At 37.4% G+C, this 22,794-nt stretch overlaps 1 protein-coding gene across 1 annotated transcript in view; it reads right to left on the bottom strand.

Annotated features, from left to right (window-relative positions):
- GAB3 (GRB2 associated binding protein 3) overlaps positions 1–22,794 on the bottom strand; it is a 980,339-nt gene that overhangs the window by 695,372 nt on the left and 262,173 nt on the right. The gene's annotated exons all lie outside the window — the stretch shown is intronic.

Here is a 22,794-nt window from a genome sequence, read left to right as displayed (position 1 = left end):
AAAAAAATAAGAGATGAAGAAATACAAGTGGAGTCTCTAACAGACATATGTGTACATCGCAACAAGGATATCAGAACACCACCAGTAACAAAGTAGAATCACACAATGTATTTATTTAAGAAATAAAACATTTAACTTTTAGATTAACAAACTGCATAACAGCAATAAATCTTTTGTAAGTTGGAGAGGCTGGATTTACACAATAACATTATTTACCCTTCCTCAGCAGTTAATGTCAGGGTACAAACCCTGCCATCACAAGTAAATCCTGTGTTCCCACACTCTAATAAGACTAAGAGTTTATTGCTTACTCAAATCAAGTATATTACATGCGTGCTGTAAAACCATGCAGATAGCACAGAACATTACAAAATAATACACACTGAGAAAGGAGTTAGAGTAAAAAAAACAGCAGTGAGTTAGTGACAGCAATAAAAACTAGTACCTATGTATTCACATACAGTGATTTTATTCTACACTATTTAAAAGGAAACATCAAACACGGTGCCTGCTACTAGCAGTAAAGCAAAAGAATTGTGCTGCAGAAACTGAGAAAATATTTAAACATGTTCAAACGTATTTAAGAACTAAACCACATAGCTACATACCAAAAATAAAAATATTACATTAGATAACATTACCACTTTGTTGAATCTACCAGAAGGCAGGAAAAGGTAATTTAAACATTCACTCTGACTTGAAATAGTTAGCATTTCCTATCAGTACCCTTACCTCACCTCCTGCCAACAGCCCCGACCACATCCCATCAAGCTACTGAAACCTGAGCTGGAGCATGCTCAGAAACGCATTCTTGAAAAACTACCTGTTTGTAAACAGTAGGCTAATGGGACCTATCAATATACTAAAGGTAGCTAGTCTGGCAGGATTTGGGACATTGGTCCTTTGAGACTATGTTAAATGAGTAGAAATGTACAGTTCAGAGCCTAATGATAAAAGAAGGAGAACATACCCATTACTGTCAAGACCAAGCTGGTAAAACTGTGGGAATAGAACTTCTGACACTGGGCAATGTCTTCACTTATGAAAAGATTTATTTCTGCCTGGCCTAAAATAACATGATATGTTAAAATACCCATCATTATTTCAGTTGCTTTTCATTGGTAATCAAAGTGACCTGAAAGAAGCATAGCTTGGAGATTTAGGTTGTTTACCCTGGCACAATACCACATCAGTGTTGTCTCACTACAGAATGAGTAAGGAGTATTTTCTTAGCAGTTTGCAGAACTAATATACAAAAGCGGACTGTGTTTTTGGATTAATATCTATTCAGGTTAGGCACTGTGTCTGAAAGCTTGAAGTTCCCTCATGGTTGCTTGAATTATAACCTCCTCAACAGGACAGCTCTCGCCCCAACATTAGACAGGATTTCTCAGAGGACTGGAGAACAAATTGGTGTATCTGATTAGAGGGATGGTAAGCAATCATGGGGAAAAATCTAAACTTAGGGAAGAGTGGAACAGCAGTCCTTGGTTAAACTTGAGATACAATCACCACTCAAAACTGTTCTGGAAGACCTGAAATTTGCTCTTCTACAGAATCCAAGTCCTGCCCCAAAGATTTCTGAAAAGACATTAGGATATTCCCATTAAATATGCGCAGGGATCAGTATATACAATATATCAAGAGACACAAGGCCCATTAATCTTCAAAACTGTCTGGTTGAGTCTGACTGGCAACTTTAAGGACTCTGTCTGCTTGCCTGGCATGTCCCAAATTATTTATGCCGGCTGAAGACCTTCTAAATTGAAGTCAGAATTACCATTATGTATAGAATTATATGAAGGAATAACATGTTTTGTGATGGTTTAGTGCTACACATAAGAAATAAAACAGATTCAAAGCTGCATGCAAAATGTCCCAAGAGCTCAAACTTGGTGCATGCTACTGCAGTAAAACTGTCTGCATCTGCTGTTGTTTATTCCCAACAAACTGACAATTTGGACCATGTGTTTCTGAATATCTGAGGGAAGGCGTTCTAAATGAAAGAAAATAGAAAAGATAGCAAGTCTGACCAGTCCTCAACTACATAAACGGCAATGTCAGGTTGGGCCTTAACCATATCTGCAGGTTTCCTCTGTGGTATGTAGCACTGATTATGTAGCTAATGTATTGTATTTTAGAGTTTGGAAACAGTATTAGAGCAACTCAAATTTAGTCGTGATCCTATACCTCCAAGTTTCATTTGGATTAAGAAAAAAGTTTAACAAAATCCTTTGTGAAGATACAGTGGTGATAGCTGAACAGCTCTGTTTTTGAGATAACTTTCAAAACTGGACAATGTAATGTCCATTATAAATGGTAGGGTATCTGAAATTATTTATAAGGAGTAAAGGGAATTTAAATCAATAACAGTGAAAGTCGTTGTCTGTACATTAAACCCCATATTCCACTATAATGTCTGCCCCGGCCTGGACATGTAACTTGAATTTTCCCCTCACTTGCATCACCTAAAGCTAATAAAGAACAAACTGGAGGGTCAGTAATTTTTTTGTCTTCCTGCATTACAGTCTCTGAGTTTGCTCTGTGGTCCAAACAGCAGCTGCTTTAATGTTCTGTCTACACAAATGCTAACTTAAATATTGATTGTTGTCACTTCAAATACAAGCACCTACTATCTAGAAAGTTCTCTAGTATTACGGTACAAAAACATTGCTTTACATTTGACATGCTGTTATCCTTTCTCACCTTGAAGTACTGTTTGAGCAGAAAAGAACAAGAGAGTCCTGCAAAAGAAACACCAAGCAGCTGTGCCTGCATATCCTAAAGTTAAGACTGGGGCTAAAGCAACTCATTTCAGTCAATCATGACAGATGTAATAGAGAAGGGATCGTCACATCTTTGCCATCATAAATGTACATTAAAATGTAGAAATCTGTTTTGTCTATGACTTTTATTAAATTCTTGTCTTTATCAGAATTTTCTAACAACTGCAGTAAATATGAAGACGACTTTTTGGTTACGTATGATGTTACTAACTATATGGATCAAATAATTAATATCTTGTATAATAAAACTAGCAAATCTTTAAACCATGATCTTACCATTGTGATACACCACCAGAAAATCCACATTAGTTGCTAATTTTGCCCCCCAAAATGATTTTCTCTGCACTGTTTCTAGTAATGTGTCCCTTCATCATGGAAAAGAACTTCAGTGAATACTAGCTTTGATCAAAATTGAGCAAATATGGAACTATGTACCCACACATGAATTAGTTCAGCAATACCCATATTTATGGGGACATGATAAAATAAAAAAAGGATTCTGTTATGGCAGCTAAGGATATGTGGGAAGAGACTAAACAAAAGATAATACAAAAACTGAGAAGCTGGAAGCTCTTGTTTATGGATATGGATAGCAATATACAAGCAGTGAAAATGTTTTTAGTCCCTTTAGTTTTTTATAAAGGTCAGGCATATTTTTATAAGCCAGAGGAGAACCTGTAGACAGTGATTAATAAAGAGTTGAAGGATTTTTTATGGGAAGGCAAAAGAGCAAGGGTCAAGTTGGATAAGTTGATTTTTCCAGTAGAACAAGATGGTTTAGGCAGGAGCAGCTTTAGGTCAACTGGTGCCCTAGGCAAAAGTGCTCCATGGTGCCCCCCACCACACCACCTGGTGCCCCTATCCTGGTCTACCTACATCAAATAAATACTGGAGAAGTGCCCCTGCTACAGCGGCGCCCAAGGCAGCCGCCTAGTTGGCCTATGCCTAAGGCTGGCTATGGGTTTAGGCTTAGCTGATTTGAAGGGATATTTTAGAGTTACACAGTTATGACTCGTATATATCACACAGGCAGAAAGATGTAATTCAAAGTGGAAAGGGATGATGATGAAATGTGTGTGTGGGGATTCAAGAAAAAAGGAGAGTAGGATTTTTGATGCAGATACACATGATGAATAACAACAGCCATACAGAATATTATATTCATAAAATAAGAGAAAGTAAGAACTAAGCCAACACAAGAATGGATAAAATAGGTTTTTCCTTTAGGGATGACTGCAATTAAGGGTACATAGAATATGCAAGCGGGAGCTGGAATTTACTGGAGAAAACTAGCAAAGGAACCAAGGTACTGGGAGAAAATAACTAAAGGGGGAAAGGTAATATAATGTCAAGAGGCCAAGAAGGCATTTGGACTTCAGGCTAGAGACTGCCTTCCCTATCAGGAACTGGTATCAGAGTATACGCAAACAGAAAGGGATGAGCGAATCCTAAGTGACTGGTAGAGTTTTCATTTGAATCTAGAACATAAGCTAGGTATAATTAGTAGGGTATATAAAATATTGGAGTCTATATTATATGTTCGAAAACACTTACCATCGAACACCTCTTCAGCGACCTTTAAAGAGCGAACTGCCATTACAGCGAAAGCCCAAATCATCAATTTTTTTCCATGGGAAGAAAAATCGCTTGCCCCATACAAAACGTCACATAATGTCTAACATTTCAAAGTGGGGGGATTCGCCCCACACCCCCCAGTGTGGAGGGCTATGCCCCCCAGACACCCCCTAACTAAATATACCAACTCCAAGATTGCACCACAGATGGGAAAAGGGAAAACTCACTAGGACAGCCAAGCAATTTCTTTCCCAGGGAAGAAAATCGCTGATGCGGGCTTTCGCTGAAATGCAAGTTCGCTCTTTAAGAGTCATTGACGAGGTGTTCGATGGTAAGTGTTTTTGAACATATAAAATAGACCCAAATTAATCCATGATACTTATAGGACTCAGTCAGAGTAGGTTAGAAAAGATTGGGAAGAGAGAGACCGGATAAGCAGTCCATAAGGAAACCATGGGAGGATATATGTACATTTCCCAAATATGCAACAAAGTCTAAACAATTTAGGATCTTTGCTTGGGAGTGTTTACGTATGTATTTTTATATTCCAAGCAGACTCTAAAGAGTTTTTCCCCAGGTAGATGGCAAATGTTAGAGATGTGATGAGGAAAAAAGTTAACTGTGGACATATGTTTTGGGAGTATAATGAGTTGGCAGACTTTAAACATTCTCTACATTGTCAGAAATATTGGGTGACCAAATGGGTGTAACTAAGGAAATTATTTTTTGAGTGCTGATACAGGATCTGAATTGCATAGACACAGTAAGGCCTTGTTAAGTTTAATTCTTGTGCTTGCCAAAAAAGCAATTACTAGAAAATGGAAGTCACTGTCTAAACCTACTGTATTTGAAGTAGTGAATATTGTAACAGAGATTAAAAAAAAACTTGAAGTGGGATCTTTAGAAAAAGGTAGGAGCAAATTACATAGAAAAAATGGAAATTGTGGGAGCAATACATGCAGAATGTTTTGGAGGTTTAAGGAGGAGAAGAGGGGGAAGGCATGCCCGAAGGCAGGTAAAGGCTAGGACTGTGATAGTGAAAGTTGAAACTTTGAATGTTGGCAGGATGACTGGTATAGGGACAGAGCTAGATGATATGATGGACCAGAGGAAGGTTGGTATATTGTGTGTGCAAGAGACCAGATGGAAGGGGAGCAATGCTAGGTTTATCGGAAGTGGGTTCAAATTGTTTAATCATGGTGTGGATGGGAGGAGAAATGGTGTAGGCATTATCCTGAAGGAGCAGTATGCTAAGAGTGTTTTGGAGGGAGGTGAAAAGAGTGTCAGATAGAGTAATGTTTATGAAGCTGGAAATTGATGGTGTAATGATGAATGTTGTTAGTGCATATGCTCCACAAGTTGCGTGTGCGATGGATGAAAAAGAAAAATTTTGGAGTGAGTTGGATGAAGTGGTGATGACTATACCCAAGGATGAGAGACTGGTGATTGGAGCAGATTTCAATGGGCATGTTGATGAAGGGAACAGAGGGGATGAGGAAGTGATGGGTAGGTACGGTGTTAAGCAAAGGAATGCAGAAGGTCAGATGGTAGTGGATTTTGCAAAAAGGATGGACATGGCTGTGATGAATACATATTTTAACAAGAGGGAGGAGCATAGGGTGACATACAAGAGTGGAGGAAGATGCACACAGGTGGATTATATCTTATATAGAAGGGCCAGTCTGAAGGAGATTGGAGACTGTAAAGTGGTGGCAGGGGAAAGTGTAGTTAGGGAGCATAGGATGGTGGTTTGTAGGATGACATTGGTGATCAAGAAGAGGAGGATGAGTGTGAGGGCAGCACCAAGGATCAAATGGTGGAAATTGAAAAAGGGTAATTGTGAGGTGGAGTTCAGGGAAGAGTTAAGACAGGCACAGGGTGGCATTGAAGAGTTACCGAATAGCTGGGTAACTACAGCAGAGCTAGTAAGAGAGATGGCTAGAAAGGTGCTTGGTGTGACATCTGGAAAGAGGAAGGAGGACAAGGAAACCTGGTGGTGGAATGAGGAAGTACAGGAGAGTATACAGAGAAAGAGGTTGGTGAAGAAGTGGGATTGTCAGAGAAGTGAAGAAAGTAGACAAGAGTATAAGGAGATGAGGTGCATGGCAAAGGGAGAGGTGGCGAAGGCTAAGGATAGGGTGTATGAAGAGTTGTATGAAAGGATAGACACTAAGGAGGGAGAAAAGGACCTGTACTGATTGGCTAGACAGAGGGACCGAGCAAGGAAAGATGTGCAGCAGGTAAAGGTGATAAAGGATAATGAGGGAAACATACTTAAAAGCGAGAGAGTGTGTTGAGCAGATGAAAAGAGTACTTTGAGGGGCTGCTGAATGAAGAGAATGAGGGAGAGAAGGTTGGATGATGTGCAGATAGTGAATCATGAAGTGCAGTGGATTAGCAAGGAGGAAGTAAGGATAGCTATGAAGAGGGTGAAGAATGGAAAGGCTGTTGGTCCAGATGACATACCTGTGGAAGCATGGAGGTGTTTAGGTGAAATGGAAATGGAGTCTTTAACTAGATTGTTTAATGAAATCTTGGAAAGTGAGAGGATGCCTGAGGAATGGAGAAAAAGTGTTTTGGTACCGATTTTTAAGAATAAGGGTGATGTGCAGAGCTGTGGTAACTACAGAGGGGTTAAATTGATCAGTTACAGCATTAAGTTATGGGAAAGAGTAGTGGAAGCTAGGTTAAGAAGGGAGGTGATGATTAGTGATCAGCAGTATGGTTTCATGCCAGGAAAGAGCACTACAGATGCGATGTTTGCTCTGAGAGTGTTGATGGAGAAGTACAGAGAAGGTCAGAAGGAGTTGCATTGTGTCGTTGTAGACTTAGAGAAAGCATATGACAGAGTGCCTAGAGAGGAATTGTGGTATTGTATGAGGAAGTCGGGAGTGTCAGAGAAGTATGTAAGAGTGGTACAGGATATGTACGAGGGTAGTGTGACAGTGGTGAGGTCTTCGGTTGGAGTGATGGATGCTTTTAGGGTGGAGGTGGGATTACATCAAGGATCAGCTCTGAGCCCTTTCTTATTTGCAATGGTGATGGACAGGTTGACAGACGAGATTAGACAGGAGTCCCCGTGGACTATGATGTTTGCAGATGACATTGTGATCTGTAGTGAGAGTAGGGAACAGGTGGAGGAGACCCTGGAGAGGTGGAGATATGCTCTAGAGAGAAGAGGAATGAAGGTCAGCAGGACTAAGACAGAATATATGTGTGTGAATGAGAGGGAGTATAGAGGAATGGTGAGGATGCAGGGAGTAGAGGTGGCGAAGGGGGATGAGTTTAAATACTTGGGATCAACAGTTCAGAGTAACGGTGAGTGTGGAAGAGAGGTAAAGAAGAGAGTATAGGCATGATGGAGTGGGTGGAAAAGAGTGTCAGAAGTGATTTGTGAAAGACCAGTACCAGTAAGAGTGAAAGGGAAGGTCTAAAAGGGGGTAGTGAGACCAGCTATGTTATATGGGTTGGAGACAGTGGCATTGACAAAAAGGCAGGAGTCAGAGCTTGACGTGGCAGAGTTGAAGATGTTAAGATTTTGCACTGGGTGTGATGAGGATGGACAGGATTAGGAATAAGTATATTAGAGGGTCAGCCCAGGTTGGAAGGTTTGGAGACAAAGCCAGAGAGGCAAGATTACGTTGGTTTGGACATGTGCTGAGGAGGGATGCACTAGTATATTGGGAAAAAGATGTTAAGGATGAAGCTGCCAGGTAAATGGAAAAGAGGAAGGCCTAAGATAAGGTTTATGGATGTGGCGAGAGAGGACAAGCAGGTGGTTGGTGTGACAGAGCAAAATGCAGAGGACAGGAAGAAATGGAAACAGTTGATCCGCTGTTGCGACCCTAACGGGAGCAGCAGAAAGAAGAAGAAGACTGAGGTTTAAAGAAAGGTAGGAATTGATTAATTTATTTAATGTTGGATTGATGAGAATTGTATAATAGAATATATATGATGTATAATATTTGGAACTGTGAACATGTTAACATGTTTTTTTCTTTTCTATAAATGTATGATTGCCTATGTATTGACTGATAATTCAATAAAGGTGTTAAAATAAACTGAGCAGAAGCAGCATCTGATAAAAACTGCAAAATAACAAAACTAGTTTTCTGTGAGGAAAGGCTGTCATACTCCCAAGAAGAGCTTCTACACTACATTCCCTAACTTTAATCGCCTCCAAAGCTGCTGCAGCTCATGGAAAAGGAAATGCCCCTGCTGTGGCTTCAACAAAACAACCAACTTTCCACTGTTACCTGCAAGTCAGTAATTGCCATGTCTCATTTATGTCTGGTTTTGCTACTTGATAAATCAAACCTGACAATTTAATTTGATAACTTGCAGACTATATATATATATATATATATATATATATATATATATATATATATATATATATATATAAATATAAATAGATACAGACATAGATATAGATAAAGAGATAGAAAGCTATCTAAAATCTAATTTATTTTAACCACCCCCCATAAGATCTGCTTTTGTGTGGTCCATACATTTATTAGTAGACTGAATTCTAATACCTCTTCAAGAAAGTTAATAAATTATCCGCTACCTTTTTTGTGACATGATATGTTTTCCTGTATCTCCCTAGCCATTTAAATCATAGCTATAGATAGTGCTTTCTTGGTTGTTATATACTTGTGTTTTTTAATAAAATGGTACCAACTCGCTGGATTTTCTTGAGGTATTTGAAAGGTTTACGCCAAATTTGCCCTGTTTTCTTTCCACAACAGAAGCCCCTGTAGGCAGTCTTTATATCTCACCTGTTACATGTAATTCCCTATTTTTCCTGGTCACTTCATAACTGAATGTATTCCTAGATATGTCCTTATGAAGGCAAGATCTCCATAGCTTCACACAGTTGACTACATTTGATCTTACCAAATATTTATCTGTGGGGTTGAAAAAGACCAGCACTTGTCTTCATTCCACTCATATAACAGAAATTTATATAAATTCCTTTCCATTCTTCAGAAACCTTACCTTCCTCCCTTGAGTCATCAAATAGATTAGTTGCTACTGTCATCGGTTCTCTCCTCAGTTGTCTAAAACTTGTAGCTAGAATAAATACTACCCAGTCCCACAGTGAGCTGTGCATTTTTCATTCCTAAAGTTTGCTGGGACTATTCAAAAGAGAAGTATAAGGTTTTGCATCCCGAGTTGCTCTGTCTGGATTTCATATATTTTCTATTCCTCCGTGAACACTGAGCAGAAATATTCACACGGCAGTCCTGTTATTTCACCAGCCTTTTCTAACCATTCTTTTCAAACTCACATCTCCCAGCTTGGCTAACCTTCCTTTTGTCTTGTCTTTGCACACTTACAGGTGGTTAAACTGTTGTACCTGCCTTCTCCACTGGACAGGTTAATCACTTGGGACTTTACTTTTCCAGCATTACTTGTTCTTCTCCATCGCCCTCCTACTCTGCTTCTTTATATTTCCTGAATGTTATCACTTTGTAAGAACACAATTTTTTTTTTTATTTCTTTTTGTGCTTTAATATTTTTCATGCAAAGGCCTGGTGCTCCTGTGATGACAACACTTGCTTTAGTCATGTTGCTGTTTCACAATGCTACTTGTTCACTACAGTTTCAAAGGCACTGCCTCATTTAACAAATTCTGCCATACCAATGTCCAGAACTCCCTTTTGGTTGGTTCATCTCTATAGGTGATAGTAAAACACATTCATTGTTATCATTTTTCAGAAAAGACTGACTGCTTCTACATCAGAGATGTACTCTGCCATATCATTCCGAATATTAGACCCAAAACTGCTCTCTCATGCCATCGTTGTACCAAATGTCTTGCATGTTCCTTGCATAGCATCAAAATATTGAGCTTCATATCTCTCAGCCCCTGATTTCCACGTGATTTCCCTGATTTTGGCTTATAATTTTTTCTCTGTCCCTCCTGAAATAAGCAATACTTTGAAAACAAGATGGTTAAATATAATCAACAAATAGTGACATTCATTGCAGTTGCGGGCTTCTTTTTCTTCAGAAAAAGCAAGTTATTTCTTGCATGTATGTGTGTATTTGTGTGTGTGTACACTATACAAATGGTAATTTTTCATTAATCAAGTACCTTACACCTTTTCTTTATGACCTTTTATCTGAATTAATGTCATTGTCCATTGAAAGTTAATAGTCTTTAAAGTGATTTTTTGACATTACAATATACATCACTGCATTTGATAAGTGCCTTTTACACTTATCTATAGTTATGTATTTGGGCCATTTTTTAATAAAAATGTGTGAACTTTTAATTAAACTACATCCCAAATAAATTTAGCATTTACTGCTGTGATATGACCTTGTGTTGTCTCCATAGACATAAATGGAGCAACTTTGCACAATGGCAGTCCTGCACCCATTAATGTCTATGGCTGTAACATGTGTTACTCCTACAGTAACATCACTAAGGTTAAAGGGTTAAAGTTTACTGTTTTTCCTCAATGGTGTCAGTTTATGGACATAATATTTTTAAAATGCTTTTCTTGTGGAAATATAATGAGAAAATGCTCCATAATTAGTAAAGGTGGTGTTTGGCAGTTTTTGTACCACATGCTGTGGTGCAAAAATAAAATGAGAAAACATAAAATCACTTTAAATAGAAAAGTTGGATCCTTACTTCAAGAAGACAGATGTGTGTGTTGTCTATAACTTTCACTTCCCCCCAGTATTATGCAACCATGAAGTTAGGGCATTTAAAATGGGTCTGTGTATGGGATCGATGCAGTCCAATATAGCATGGGACAATGCTTTTATAGGAAATTTTACCATTTATGTTGAAGGTTTAGTCAGAAGTAAAAAAAATCTATAAAAACCTCAGTATATGTGGGTGTATAATGTATATTTTGGTTTCAACGCTGTTTAATTTCAGTGGGTTGCTTCAGACTTCATTCATTATAGAATCTATCATGACAAAGTTTGAAATGTATTATTAAGAAAGTTTCCCAATGGTTTATGGGTCATTTGGGTCACACAGAAGAATCATTTGGCTCAGTCCTACAGGCAGAGGGTAGAATAAAGAAAAAAGTTTCAGAGTGATTTGAAGTAAACATGTTAAGAAGAATCAGTCAAAAAAAATTTTTTGTAGAGTAAATATCTGTTTGTCATCCCACCATGCACTATGCTTAATTTTGTAATAATCAAGTGAAAGACCCAAAATATGCAGCGCTGTGTCATTCATTCAAAATACACTGCATGGTAACAATATACCATACAAGTGATCGTTTAGTTATTTTCTTTCCTGTTTTGAATTAATACGTGCTTTCCAATTAACATCACTGCAACAAATCGCAAACATATAGACAAAATGTATTTTTTATTTATTTATTTGACATTTATTAAACGGGTTGGTCCACTGGGCCAGGAGCCCATTTTCAGTGGAGACCTGAGGTGGAAAGCTCCAATACATAGAAGTACATGATAAAAAATAGTACAATACAAAAAAAACTTAATGGTCTTGTATAGTACTTAAAGCAATTAAGTTTTCATTACAAAGAAATAATTCTAATACAAAGATATCCTTCTAATACAGAGATAAACAATGTAGAGATATTTGTATATTTTTTATACTTTTGTTACTATCTGTAACTCTGTATACTTTGTATACAAAAGTATACAAATTTATCTGAAAGCCGTTTGTCAGCCAAGGCATTAACGATTTTTTTGCTTGTTGATTGCTTAATTACTGAAGTTTTTAGCATACACAGTCAAAATTGTTTGCTTGTTATAATACATTAGGTCACATTATTTCCAAAGACATGTTTTCTCTGGAAATGTAGCCCAGAATTCAGTGCATGGTAACTATGAGATTACAGAGCCTGTGTATATAACCATGTGTTGATATATCTATTATAAGAACTACTAAAAAATAAAAGGTCTTTTGACTGTCAGTGTAAACTGTTTTCCACGGATTCTTCAAAACAGGGGTAGTACATCTTGCCCTTTTCCTAGTAACTGTTTATTTCCTAGTGATTGTGACGTTTGAGTACTTCTGTTGCCTTCCAGTTTATATACATTTTCTTAGAAATTCTGCACTGACACCAAGTCTTGTCTGTATTTCACACACACCCATCGCCTGAGCTATCATTTGTTATCTTTCTAAGAGCCTTCCAGATGGTTTTCTGCTTTCCTAATCCATGCTGAGAGAAGAATTTAAGACAGTTAAAGTTTCTAAAGTAATAATTTTATTGGGCATCAGGGATGTAAAAAATAATGCACATGGTGCAGAAATTTGCATCATGGCATTGTATTAGAATTTGAAAATGTCTCACTTACTAATATTTGTGGTCAAGACATAAGAGATAGGCACATTTCCCCCTGAAAATAAATGTGTTTTAGCACACTGTCTCAGATATGTATAATAACACCTGCATCATTAATAATGTCTGCAACATATGGTGAAGAAGTGTAACACCATCAAAGCACATGTCAGTATCTAGTAAAGTCTGGCTTTCTGATTGCTTTACCAATAAAAAAACAGTATGTAATTGTATATTTCAATCAGTACATCACAATGCTTCTATTTTTCATGGTAAATCACTTGTCTCCCATGATGTCTTGTAAGAGGGAGTGAAATGCCTATGTTGGTACATTTCTGTGTTTGTCAAGCTCTTTCTGATTCTGTCCTCTTTTGTAGCTGACCAGTGGCTGTTTCTGGCTTTACTTCTTAACCACACCCCTTGGATAAATTTCAGCAGAGGTTTCTTCTAAGAAACTTGTTTTAGAGCATGAGACAGTTTCTGTGCTAGGTGTTTTCTGATGAGATGTGATAACAGGGAAACAGACATCCATGTGTAGTATATCAGCCTTCTGTCCCGATTCTGTTACAAACAGTAGGTGTAACACGGCAAATTGTTTCAGCCAGTATACTGAAACTTTTCTAGTTTTCAATAGCAATTTTCATATGCACTGAAACTTAGGCTTGTAGACATTGTTGCACAGACATTTCAATTTTTTAGGAGTTCTTACAGATAAGTCTTTGGTGTCTATACTGGGGAAACTTTGCTTGGTTATTTAAAGTCATGATATCTCATTGGCTCTAGGCGATTTCATCACATTGACTCATGTTGATGTGACATCCTGACCCCATGTAAATATGGCAGCAAAGGGGTTTTGATGATGATGATGATGATTGCAAGGATTATCTTGATGCATTTCTCTCCACTTCATCTTAACCTACAGAATTCAACTTAACCAGCTGGACACTTGGAGTTCTACACACGGTTTTTCATGCTTAGAAAGAATGAATCACATGATGCATTCCAATCTGTGAAATAAAATATCTAGAATTTTAAGGACTGGATTTTCAGCAGGCAAAAATATAGAAATGTGGCCATTAACTTGCATATTGATGTAGTCATAATCCACATGCACTTTTCAGAATACCTTTTATATGGGAAAGCTATCTTGGGAAGTATAGATATATGTTTGCCAAGTATTTTTATATGTAAGTATTATAAATTTAGTAGCTCTGAAGACCTATTGTTCTTGTTTTGTCAGTTAACAGATTTCAAACGGAAACATAAGTAGTCACTACATCTGTTTTAAAAATGTACATACTCCCCAAGTAAAGCACATTCCTCTCTATACAGCATGGACATAGATTCCCAACTCTTTCTCTGGAAGACAATAGGACAACTATATTGGTATAACTGATTCAGCTGTTAAGTCATTTAGAAGAGTCTGAATCTTGGTGATCTCAAGGACTTGAGCACACCAGGTCTATCAAAAATGTTTCTTTAAGTGCTTGCAAGTTCATATTAATTTAGTTAGTAACATTATCTCTCCAGCTTAGTCTCTGCCAACTCTTTCTTCTTTTGTCTTCAACAATCTTGTCTTCATATTATGTAGCCAGTAGGTTTGAGCTTTAGTTTTACTATCAGGCCATGTAATGCCTAGTAGGACTAACCCAGTCAACAAAGAATGGATGGATGGATGGATGGATGGATAAATAAATAAATGAAAGAATGAATGAATAGTTTGACTTTATTTCCTTAAGCGTTTTCTGATTTCTATCTTCTTTAAGTCCATAGAATTCTTAAACATCTTCTCAGACACCAGAGTTCAAAAGCATAGATTTTTCTGGGGCACACTCTTACCTGCAGTCCAGCTCTTATAGGCAAATGTTATTACTGAGAAAGCCATTATTTTGACTATACAAACCTTTGCTGACAATGTCATGTCATTGCTCTTAAAAATCTTATTCGGGTTTGCCACAGCTTTCCTTCGAAGAAGCTAATATGTTTTAATTTCATGATTGCAATCACCATCTGCTAAGCTAGGAAAATAAAACCTCTCACCTCTTTCATTTCTTCCCTGTCTAAGAAATGATAGGGAAAGACAACATAATTTTGATTTTTTGATGCTGAACATCAAGCCATCTTTTGTGCTTTCTACTTATGCTTTTATCAACAGGCCTTTTCAATTTTTCTAACTTTCTACCATCAGAGTGGTACCCTCTGCATATCTGGAGTTTGCTAACATTTCTCCTCTCTTCTGGAAAATTTGATTCCCCCCTCTGATTCATCTAATCAAGTATTTTGCATAAAATACTCAGCATATAAATTAAGTAAATATGCCAACAATATAAACAGCCTTGTCACACTCCTTTCTCAAACTTGAAAAAATCTATTTTTCCACATTCAATTCTAACTGCTGAATCTTGTTCTGCCTACAGATTCACCAGGAAGCAAATAAAGTGAACCAGTGTCTGAAATTCTCTAGCAATTTGCTATGATTTGTTATGGTTCACAGAGTCAAAGTCAGAGACATAGTCCATAAAGCAAAATAAACATTCTTCTGGAAGTTTCTTATTTTATTACCCAGTGGAGGCTGGCAAGATTATGTTTATGTGAATTTGTCCATAGGAATTTTCCTGTATGTTAAGACTTGATTGCTTTAGGATAACTATTCATACACCCACTTACCTTACTGTCTCTTTGCCACCTGTCAGATTCTGCATTAGCCCGCTATGTACATAATCTCCTTGTTATGCACAATGTTTGGTTGCCTTGGATTACCCATAATTATTTTTATGTTAAGTTCTACTGTTACAGTTTCACATGGTCATTACTGCATACCTGTTGCTACCTCCCTTTCACATTATCACCTGCTTAATACTGAACTATGTAAATATGTGCTTAATACTATCTTTTAAATGCACAATGTTTGGCTGCCTTGCATTACCATTGTTTGTTTTAACAGAGAATCTCTGATAGTTACAGTTTTGCATTTAAACTGGCTGAACCTGTAGTTGGTCATACATTTATCAGTGCTGTAGCCTGGTAAACAAATACATATATGTGTGTGTGTGTGTGTGTGTGTGTGTGTGTGTGTGTGTGTGTGTGTGTGTGTGTGTGTGTCTACTTCACTTCACTGAAATCCCATTTCACTGACATTCACTTTTTTTCACTAAGACCAAATCACCTAAAGTTCACAACATTGACAACTAATTTCAGTGACTCTCATTTCACTGAATTGTAAGCTATAAACTTGATGTGGCAGTGTGTAGAGTACTGTGAGGTAAGTAAAAGGTATATGCCCTATTCCCCACTGTAGTACGACCTGGAGTTAGTATATATAGTTGGGGGGGTGTAGCCCCACACTTAGTTTGGTTTTATATTGTCTGTTTTTTTTGTTAAGAGGCTATATAAGTAGTTTTTAAGTTGTGGAAAGAGGTAGCCATTAGTTTTGTGAGTTTGTGTATGGTTTTCCATTTAGTCTTGTGAAATTTAGCATTTTAAGCTGTAGGTGAAATGAGATTCAGTGAAATGATTTGTCAGTGTTTTGAAGTTTAGGTGATTTGGTCTCAGTGAAATGGGATTTCAGTGAAGCGAAGTAGACCCATATATATATATATATATATATATATATATATATGTGTGTGTGTGTATATATATATATATATATATATATATATATATATATATATATATATATATATATATATATATAAACCACAAACATAATCTCTGGTTCCTTTGGCATATACTACTGGAGTCCAGCCTGAAGGATTTTAAGACATTACCTTGCTGGCATGTTAGACAGGTACATTTTCTGATAATGTGAGCACTCTTTAGCACTGCCCTTTTTTCGTGGATTGGAATATAAACTTACTTTCTAATCCAATGGCCTCTGTTGTGCTTTCCAAATTTGCTAACAAATTCCAAGTAACACTGGTACAGCATAATTTTGCAGGATTTTAAGCAATTCATGCAAAACTGTGTGACCTCATGCAGCCTTGTTGTTAGGAAGGTTTTCTGGGACACATTTAACTTCACTCTCCAGGACATTTGGCTCTGTATCAGAGAACATAGCATCTCTTATCTACTGGTAATGTTAAGATCGTCCTTCTATATATTTCTGCCAGTTCTTCATATCTTTTACATGTGCTGGGTCTCTCCCATTCTTGTCTTTTATTATTCCTACTTTTACATGGAAGTTTCTCTTAATAAATCTACTTTTCTTGAAGAGATCTTTTGGTCTTTACAATTACATTATTTTCTTCCAGTTATTTGCTAAACATGCATGCTTACCTCTTCTTGCTAAACTCTGGATTTAGTTTGACGTATTTCTACTGTCTCCACTGCCTTTTCCTCTCATTCTTTCCTTGGCCTTTTCTAAAGCCTCCACATGCAACCACTTTGCTTTCTTATTCTTCTACTTAAAATATTTTTAGTTGCCACATCCTTGACATCCTTGACAATATAGTAAACTTCTGCCCATAGTTCTTCATGTACTCTATCTACCAGGTCTAATTTCTTAAATCTGTTCTTCACCTCTTCTAAATATTCATTTGGAGTACTGCTGAGCATGGATTTAGTTGTGTTTTCTTGTTTTTTTGCAATTTAATTCTAAATTTCTTGATAAGATCTGGTCTAAGCCATAATCAGCACAAGGTCTTGTTTTTCCTAACTAGTAGAGTTCTTCCATCTCTGACTGCAAAGTATAAAGTCAATCTGATTTCTTTTTTGGCCGTCTGGTAATAGCCATCCATAAAATTGTTTCTTAGGCTTCTGAAAATAGAATATTTGTTTGATGACTGAATTATCTGGGCAGAATTCCACTAGTCTATACCCAGCTTCATTTCATACTCAAAGGCCAAACATGACTACTATTCTAGTTGCTCTTTGACTACCCACGCTAGTATTTCAGTCACCTATGATGAATGTAATATCGTTTTTGATGCTATTTCCAGAAGGCTCTGCAGATCCTCAGAAATCAGGTCCAATACATGCGCTTTGATCTCTGTAGCTGGAGGTTAAACTGGTATCAATGGAAAGCTGAATGCCTTGCTTTGCAGCCTGATTGAGATTTTTCCAACATTTCTTGTGTTGTAACCTAGCACTGCTTTTGTTACCCTTTTATTAACTATGAAGGCCACTCCATTTATTCTGCAAAATTCATGTCTGCAGTAGAAGATCTGAAGTTTATCTAATGTAAAATGTCCTATTACAGTCCATTTCAGTTCATTAATTCCCAAGATGTTAACTTTTTTTTTTTGTCATCTCATTTTTAACCACATCAAGCTTATCATGGTTCATTGTTCGTGCATTCCAAGTTCCAGTGATATATTGTTCTTTTAGCATCAGACTTTCCTGTCATCTCTGAGCACCTCAGCAGATGGATGCCCTTTTAATATAGCTGCAATATAACCTCTAGCACTCCTGTTCTCCAGTAGTATGCTGGAAACCCTTGCACCTGTTTTGACTTTTGTGCACAGGGGTGGTCTTGGCAAAAAACTCAAATGAATTGCCACTGCCCTTTCCAGTGGACCATATTTTGTCTGAACTCTCTGCCATGACCTGCCTGTCCAACTTGGGTGAATACTCACAGTACAACGTATAGCTTCACTAAGCTACAGAAGCCCCTTCACCATGACAAGGTAATGGTCCAGAAGAGGCCATCTTTTAAACCATGAAATCTTTCAAATTTTAAGATATTTACCATAATTAAATATGTAAAATACGAACTCCTTTAACAAATGGTGTGCCTCCTTTACATTCAAACACAACTAGAATCCTGCATTTACCATGCTGAATCTATACTGAGACTCTTCTGTAAAAATCTAATGTACAGCAACAGTCCACACATATTGTAATACATTCGTCATGATAACTTCAAGTGATCTGAAGGTGAAAGTTATCATTTTCAGGACAGTTCTCAAGTGACTGTAGTTTTGCACTGACAGCAAGGCTCAGTGAACCATGCTGAGTGTTTCTCACTGTATAACAACATTTCCTGGTCCATGTTTTCAGCAGCTCATACTTTTTCAAAAGGTGTTTAAAAGTCTTATATTTCCTATGAAATGAAGTATTAGAAAATACAGTCTTTAACTAGGATAATGACACAACAGCTTGGGTATAACCACCAGCAGTTACATTCTTACCCTCAGAATGCAGACATTTTGTACATTTGAAAGTTGCCAGGAAATGTGGAATCAGCTGTACATAAACTCACTTACTGGTAAGTGAAAGGATAAGTAGTACCAGTTCTACTCATGCATTTAGCCTTGTCAGAAGGGTACTATTTTAGTAATACATGGTGGAACGATAAGTTAATTAGTACCAGTTCTATGCATGCATTTAGCCTTGTCAGAAAGGTACTATTTTAGTATTACATGGTGGAAGGATAAGTTAATTAGTACCAGTTCTATGCATGCATTTAACCTTGTCAGAATGGTACTATTTTAGTAATACATGGTCGAAGGATAAGTTACTTAGTACCAGTTCTATGCATGCATTTAGCCTTCTCAGAAGGGTATTATTTTAGTAATACATGGTGGAAGGATAGGTTAATTAGTACCAGTTCTACTCATGCATTTAGCCTTGTCAGAAGGGTACTATTTTAGTAATACATGGTGGAAGGATAAGTTAATTAGTACCAGTTCTATGCATGCATTTAGCCTTGTCAGAAAGGTACTATTTTAGTAATACATGGTGGAAGGATAAGTTAATTAGTACCAGTTCTATGCATGCATTTAGCCTTGTCAGAAGGGTACTATTTTAGTAATACATGGTGGAAAGATAAGTTACTTAGTACCAGTTCTATGCATGCATTTAGCCTTCTCAGAAGGGTATTATTTTAGTAATACATGGTGGAAGGATAGGTTAATTAGTACCAGTTCTACTCATGCATTTAGCCTTGTCAGAAGGGTACTATTTTAGTAATACATGGTGGAAGGATAAGTTACTTAGTACCAGTTCTATGCATGCATTTAGCCTTTTCAGAAGGGTATTATTTTAGTAATACATGGTGGAAGGATAGGTTAATTAGTACCAGTTCTACTCATGCATTTAGCCTTGTCAGAAGGGTACTATTTTAGTAATACATGGTGGAAGGATAAGTTAATTAGTACCAGTTCTATGCATGCATTTAGCCTTGTCAGAAAGGTGCTATTTTAGTGATACATGCAGCAAAAAAGAAGGAAAACATTTAATGGAGAATGGAATGGCATTCCAAACTGTGGATACATAAATTGAAAAGGTACTTGATGCTCAGACTGAATGGGATGGGATGTACAGATAAATATGAGAGATACTCAAAAGTCTATGACAGATCTTTAAAGAGCAATGTGCCAGTTTCCTGACAAGAGTGAGGTGTTACTGGAGTCTTTTATGGATGTGTCATTTAACTGGCCTTTTGTACACCTGTCTGAGAGTAACATGCTGCTGGTTTCTGAAAAGCCTGCATAATGGTGGAGGATTTGTTGAAATGAGAACTTTTAATTATTTTAATATGCAAATGTTGTGAGCTGGAAATAGAGTTTAATGTTATGGTGGGTAATGCCAAAATGGTAATAAATGTTCTTTTCCTCATTTTTTCTGTTTGCATGTTAAGCAAGAGGTTAAGAATGCTCTATGTTAGACAGTAAGCATATGTGGAATTGTATTATTTGTTTCAATATATTTAAAAAGGAAATAGCATAGCTGAACTATAGACCTAAGTATTTATATCCTTCTATTTTGTCAGTGGCATTATTAAATTGTCCTGTTATATGCTAGTCAAGAGAAAACAGTTTTCACCCAAGCTGCAAACCCAAGCAGCATTACTACTAGTTTAGGGTGAGTGCTGAGATCTTTGGAGCTGAACCAGTAAATATTGGTTGAGGAAAACCAAATATATAATGTGCAAAACTTATAAAATACAAGATGTACCTCATGAAAATAAACAAACTCTGAATACAATGAATGACAATGTCCACTTTGAAACAGATGTATAAGAAGCAAGAAAAAAGCATTTTTTGTTGAAACGACTATAGGCACATTATAAACAAAATATTATAATGTAGACTATATTGTGAGTGCTCAAAGTATGCTCTACTGGGCAACCAAAATCCCAAAACTTCAGCAAGTTTTAGTTGGCTCTGCAGAATAGGGGGGCAAAATCCTGAATAGTAGCCATCCAGATGGCCCACTACTGATCAGCTGACTGGGCCCAGAATGTTTTCGGTGTACATGCAGTGCCTATATTTCATCATATGCATGGAAGTGAGCATGTGTACCATATGACTTCTGTGCTGATCAGTTTACCTCACAGGAAGACTGGGCCCAGAGGGAAAATAAAGGATGACTCCTACGGCTGCATCCAGCTACTCCAGCCTAATCTCATTCCTCACAATGTGCAAGAGTGGAGGATGAATGTTCTCAATACCAGTAGGGTGGGGACTAAAGATCGGCAAGCATGGAGAAATACCTAAAAAAATAAAAGTCTTTTATTACTTAAGACTAACCCTTTATCCCAAGGCTGTGCTCTTATTTTTTTAGTATCGGCTAATAAGCTAATAGATACAGTATGTTACAACTCTCTCTATTAAGTTGCAGGCAATGCTGTTTGCCACCATAATTAGCATTTCTTTGGAGTCTACCCTTTATGACTGAAAGGGATGAGCTGAACAAGTAACTGCAGTACAACTCTGTAAATAAATATTGCCTTTCCACATGAAAAAAAACATCTGCACTAGACTATATTCTTCCAAATAATTTTGGGTAATTTTTTGGGATTAATGGTAGATGAATTATTATTTAAATTTCCTTCTTGAACAAGGACATTATCCTGAAGTGACTTCAGTCCTGCCATCTTCCAGAATTACTCAGCATGTTGTCTGCTATTCAGTGAAGGCAGAATAGTGAATATAGATGAGGAAGTCCACGCACAGTATCAGCAAAGCCCAAAAAGTGTAGCATCACCTCCCTAGTGTACAGTTTGCAGATGTCTCCATGCAGATTAATCATATGTCTAACTCATTATGTAGTCAGTACAATAGTACTAAAAGGCATTTGCTTCTCAAATGTTTGAAGGACGTGACTCCAATATTTGCCAAGATAAAACTACTGCCTCCTGAATAACAGACTAGACAAGGAAGGTCAAACTTCCAGGATCATAGATGAAATAATAATGCCTGAAAAAGTGTAGCTGACCAACAGATGCAGCATCCAAGGCCTAGTAAAAAAAAAAAAAGATAAAAGCAAGCATGGAGGAAGTTACTCCTAGACAGGGGCAGGCATTGGTTGCAGCAAAGACTAGAGGATGGGGCCACCTGATGGCAAAGAGGAGTCAGTTGCTAATATGCTAAAGGGTGTCCAGTTCCTTCCTTCCTTCCTTCCTTGGAGCTGAAGAAATGAACCGATGCTCCACCTGACTAAATTAGCACAGTCATTAGAGGGAAACCTGAGAGGTAGGACATCAATAGGAAATGAAGGTCCGTCTCTTTCTGTCTCTCCCTGTCTTGCTGTCTCTCTTACCCTGTTTCTATCCTTAGTTTCTCAAGAGAAGTAGAATCAAAGTGAGACAGCCTAACTCTAGAAAGGGAATGAAGATCATCTCAACACCTGTGCTTATTTATACAAAACTGAACTCCAACAACACAGGACCCATAGGCCCAATAACAGGCAGACAAGTGTAACAAAAATTGAAGTGAGCTTCATCAAATTAGATGGAAAAGCAACTTTACACACAAAACTGCTTAACAATTCATATCTGGGCTTTCTTCCTACCCTCTTCTAGGGAAGAGACTGCTCAGGAACCCTCATGGAAAACTGAGACCCAAACAATGAACACATCTGTAACTGACTAAATAGAATGGTGCAAGATACTGTTCTGTCCAGACTAAGAGCCATTTCCATATGGAAGCCAAAGTGGAAGATTTCCCAGAAGCTCCAACTACCCTTCCTCCAAGTCTCAGCTGAAAGACCAATGAGGACAAAGCAAATAAGTCTTGGTCTAGGCCTTGAAGTGAAATGGTCTGTTGCCTCAACTATTAGTGAACATCCATGGATCAGTTCAAGCATGGGTCCCTGTGCTACTTTAAGATCAGAGGCTTGAATCCAGAACCATGTCTGCCACTGAGAGGCAATGGGAACACATTTAATACTTCTCTCTGAGTTTTGAGTTGATGCATGAAATT

This window comes from Protopterus annectens, chromosome 15.part0 (genome assembly GCF_019279795.1).
Source record: "Protopterus annectens isolate FY-2018-M chromosome 15.part0, PAN1.0, whole genome shotgun sequence".
In the NCBI taxonomy this organism is placed as follows: domain Eukaryota; kingdom Metazoa; phylum Chordata; order Ceratodontiformes; family Protopteridae; genus Protopterus; species Protopterus annectens.
This window is presented reverse-complemented; position numbering and strand designations above follow the sequence as displayed.